General features: G+C 42.0%; 2 protein-coding genes across 4 annotated transcripts in view; one reads left to right on the top strand and one right to left on the bottom strand.

The window, feature by feature from the left end:
- The window catches only part of UBE2T (ubiquitin conjugating enzyme E2 T), a 135,535-nt gene that overhangs the window by 31,962 nt on the left and 99,886 nt on the right, over nucleotides 1-3,687 (bottom strand). The window lies entirely within an intron of this gene.
- Nucleotides 7-3,687, top strand: part of LRIF1 (ligand dependent nuclear receptor interacting factor 1) — a 12,175-nt gene continuing 8,494 nt past the window's right edge. The window contains exon 1 of one of the 3 annotated variants that reach the window (XM_085304116.1): nucleotides 7-93. The gene's annotated coding sequence lies outside the window, so the exon portion shown is untranslated. The other 2 variants (XM_085304118.1, XM_085304115.1) reach the window with 2 other exon arrangements.

Here is a 3,687-nt window from a genome sequence, read left to right as displayed (position 1 = left end):
GGCGGCGGCCTGGAGCCCCCGCGCCCTGCTGCCGCCCTCTCCCTGAGCGCGTAGCAGAGCCAGGCCCGGCTAAGCGGGGAGAGACGCGCCCAGGTACGGCACCGCCGTCGCGCCCGCGGCCCGGCACTGCCACGCGCCTCGCCGCCGCCGCCCCGCTGCTTTTCCCGGGTTGGGCGGGGGGCGGGTTTCGCCTTCCCGCCCGTGAAGGCGCCCCGGCGGAGCGGGAGACGGAGAGGGAGCAGCGCGCCGCGGGCCTGCCGGCAGCGTCGCGTCGAGGCCCTCGTGCCGTGGTGCCATGCGCCGGGGCGTCTCCTCGTCTCGCCCCTGGCCCTGGCTCGGAGGGCTCGAGCTGGGGCACTGGTGAAACGACCTGAGAGCGCGATCCTGCCAGGCGATGATCCAGCCCCTCGTGCGCTCGTCCCACTGCCTTTGCGCTTCTCCTGCTCTTCGCACCTGAGTGTTGTGTTTGTCCGGTGCATGGTAGGCTGATTCAGCTCACTGAGCTGCCATATTGTTGCTCCTTCTTTTGCTGTTAGTGTTGTGTTTTGGGGGAGTTTGGGGGACTGACAGTGTGCTGAGGCTTGTGCCGGGGATGGGAGACTTACGGGGCTAACCCCTTTCAGTGGTAGCATGGTTTTACAGTGTTAATTGAGCTGTWACATAAAGCTGTAACCTTAAGACTCTTGGTGCTTGCTGGATGATACTTGAATCCAATYGTACGAAGGAAATTGAGAATTTTCTAAGCAGCCTGAGACTCTGCCTTCCTGGAAATGCTTAAATTGGCAGCATAGCTCAGATGGGCTGATCGCTTGAGTAGCTACTTGGCTTCAGATGGGTTTTGCAGTCTCTCTGGAGTTTTCTGCTGGTGCATCTATTTGCCTAAGAGTTTCTGGTTAGCCACTCAGTGCTAAATAGCAGCTCAAAAGGTTGTTGTGGCTGTGAGATTGTAGCTTACTTTATCTTGACCTTCTGTGCAATTTGCYAAAAATGTTGTTGCTGAAAGAAGACCTGCTCTTCGATTGGTATAGCTGTAGTATATAGCACATAGTCTGTCTCCTGGCAATTAGCAAGTCCCAGAATAATTATCCGTGTTACAAGAAATGCTCCACAATGTATGAAAAGGTTTTCATACAGAAATATTGCCAAGAACAAAATATTACTTCTGCTGTCTGTGAAAGCTATGGATTATAATCAAATGTTATGTCCTTAGGAACGTTCTGAACCTAAATTCTGGATAAGATTCCTAACTTTAATAGCTGCTTATGCAAGCTCAACATCAGTTTCTAGATTTCATTCACATAATAATAACAGAACTATTTTTGTCATAATATTCAGCTGATACATGGATAAAATATGGCCATGTTAAATGAGTAAGGACTCCAATCCATTTATTTTACTTTGTTCCTTGGTATATGCTTCCAATTTATAATCATTGTTAATTTGCCACTTCCGAGATTCAACTTTATCCATTAAAATGAAGGAGGTTGATTYTCTGGAGTTTGTAGTGGCTTGATTGTCCCTCTTTGGTTTATTYGTAGAAGATGAAAGTTGACTCCAATTAGTTGGAAGTAAAGGCAGACTAAGACGCAGCTTGGCACTGCTGCAGGAGAGTGTTTCTTCTTTCAGYTTTGATGTATAATGGAAACTTAAGCAAGTGTTTCTGGTTTTTTTTGTTTGTTTGTTCGTTTTTGATCTCCACTCATATTTTTAGATGGCTCTTGCATTAGCCAAGCTCTTGATATCTATTTCAGTAATGTGTTGGGATGCCTTGGTGGTTGGCAATGGATTTGAAGAATTTTTATTTATTTTAAATATTCCAAAGCTATTTTTGTTAATGCCCATTAAATACATCAGTATGGCAAAAATTAAGGACCTAAGATTAATTTTTAGGTATTTGRCATTCTGCTCTTTGAGATTACTTTTCAATAAGAGTAGCAAACAACATAGAATGGGACCTTCAGGCAACATTGAAATTGGTGTGTCTGATTGTGTGAGTGAAGCAAATGGGAATTTTGATCCAGTTGGGGGAAACTTGGGCTGTTCTTTTTATTTATTCAGACTTGTTTTAAAAAAATAAATTAAAAATGTATTCTTAATTTCTGTAGCCTTYTGTTCTCTCTACTTTTGTAGGTTGCTTAGTGCCACTCCCATTTTTGAGTAGGAAGCTTTCAATACTGTTATACCAACTGTCTAGCRAAAGCAAGTCTGACTTTTTTGTTCAAGAAAAATGTCCTCTAGTTGTTGGTCCCTCTGTGAATATCACAAAACCACATCTTTTAAAAAAAGAAAACCAACTAATGTGATAGTYGATACGATGGCATTAGAGGAGAATTTTGACCACTCTATTCCTCTTTTTCTTCCAGGAGTTTATTATCCTCAAGTTTTCTTTAAGGTTCTACCGTATACTCAGACCCTGAGCAATGCTAAAGTATCATGATACTGTGATAATTGAAAGTTTGCTAAGTGTGTTTAAGTAACATTTGGGAGAGCTTATTAGAAGAAAGAAAAGTTGTATAAAACCCTCTTCCTTTTATTCTGGGAATAGGAGAGGGAAGGAGGATGAAGAGGAGAAAGAAAACTAWTTCAATAATTATGAAAAAGTACATTTTTTTTGACAAGAGGATTACTAAATAATCTGAAATACTATGACATACAAGTAAAAGCTGGGACCAGCCTTCTGTTTGTTCTTACGTTACTTTAACAGTATTGGAGTTGCTAATCTCTGCACAATTTTTGGGTTTCCTATTAATAATTCTTTAGGAAAAGAGATTAGCCTCATATAAAATAAATTAATCTCACACTCCTGAGGGAGGGAAACTGATGGAAAGATTTTTCACTCTGCTTGAGGAATTCTTAAAACATACTCCTTTGAAGAAAAAAATGGCCTCTTGAGTGGAGAAAAATAGCTTTTTGCTCTCTTCTTCATCACTCAGAAATGCCTAAAGAAGGATGGAAATGCTGTATTTCATGTTGATAATATGGAATGTCAGTCCTGCTTATTTTCTTGCATCACCTGGAGAGGTCTKTAGTGACACAAGATAAATACCTGTTGAAGCATTCTCAACCTGTATCTGAAATAACAAAAGCATCTAAAGTCTTTGACAATGTCTTCTTTCTTTCCTGTTTTCTAGATGTTTGAGGTAGATATGTATAAACAAGACCTCTCAATATCTCACCTGAATATTTCCTTTCCTTCCTTCTTTTCTATCTTTTAGCTTTTTGTATTTCTACAATCCTGTAAGTACCTGTTAAAGAATTTGTTGCAAGTAAAAGAATGTTATTGTCTAGAAAACTGTAAATTTTGGGTTTCCTGCTCTTTTTGCATAGAATGTGAAAATGAAAGCTACAGTTGTCTTCTGTAATCATGAGAAGTAAAATGAGTTTGGAGTTCAGACAATCTGTGGACTTCTAGGGGAGGTTTTTTTCCAAGCCAGATGACTTAAAAGATGCTGTTCTTAGCACAGCCTCAAAAACAGTTTTGAAAGTACCATTAAAAGGGAGGTGTACACTGATGAAGGGCAGAAATGAAAAGAGTTGGGGTGAGCACCAGACACTGGCTTTGCCTCTGAAGAAAGTATTTACGTAAATCGTGCGCTCTCTCGCTCTCTCGCTCTCTCGCTCTCTCGCTCTCTCGCTCTCTCGCTCTCTCGCTCTCTCGCTCTCTCGCTCTCTCGCTCTCTCGCTCTC

The sequence above is a fragment of the Rhea americana genome, unplaced genomic scaffold (genome assembly GCF_003343005.1).
Source record: "Rhea americana isolate MKP2758 unplaced genomic scaffold, rheAme1 scaffold_203, whole genome shotgun sequence".
Taxonomy (NCBI): domain Eukaryota; kingdom Metazoa; phylum Chordata; class Aves; order Rheiformes; family Rheidae; genus Rhea; species Rhea americana.
This window is presented reverse-complemented; position numbering and strand designations above follow the sequence as displayed.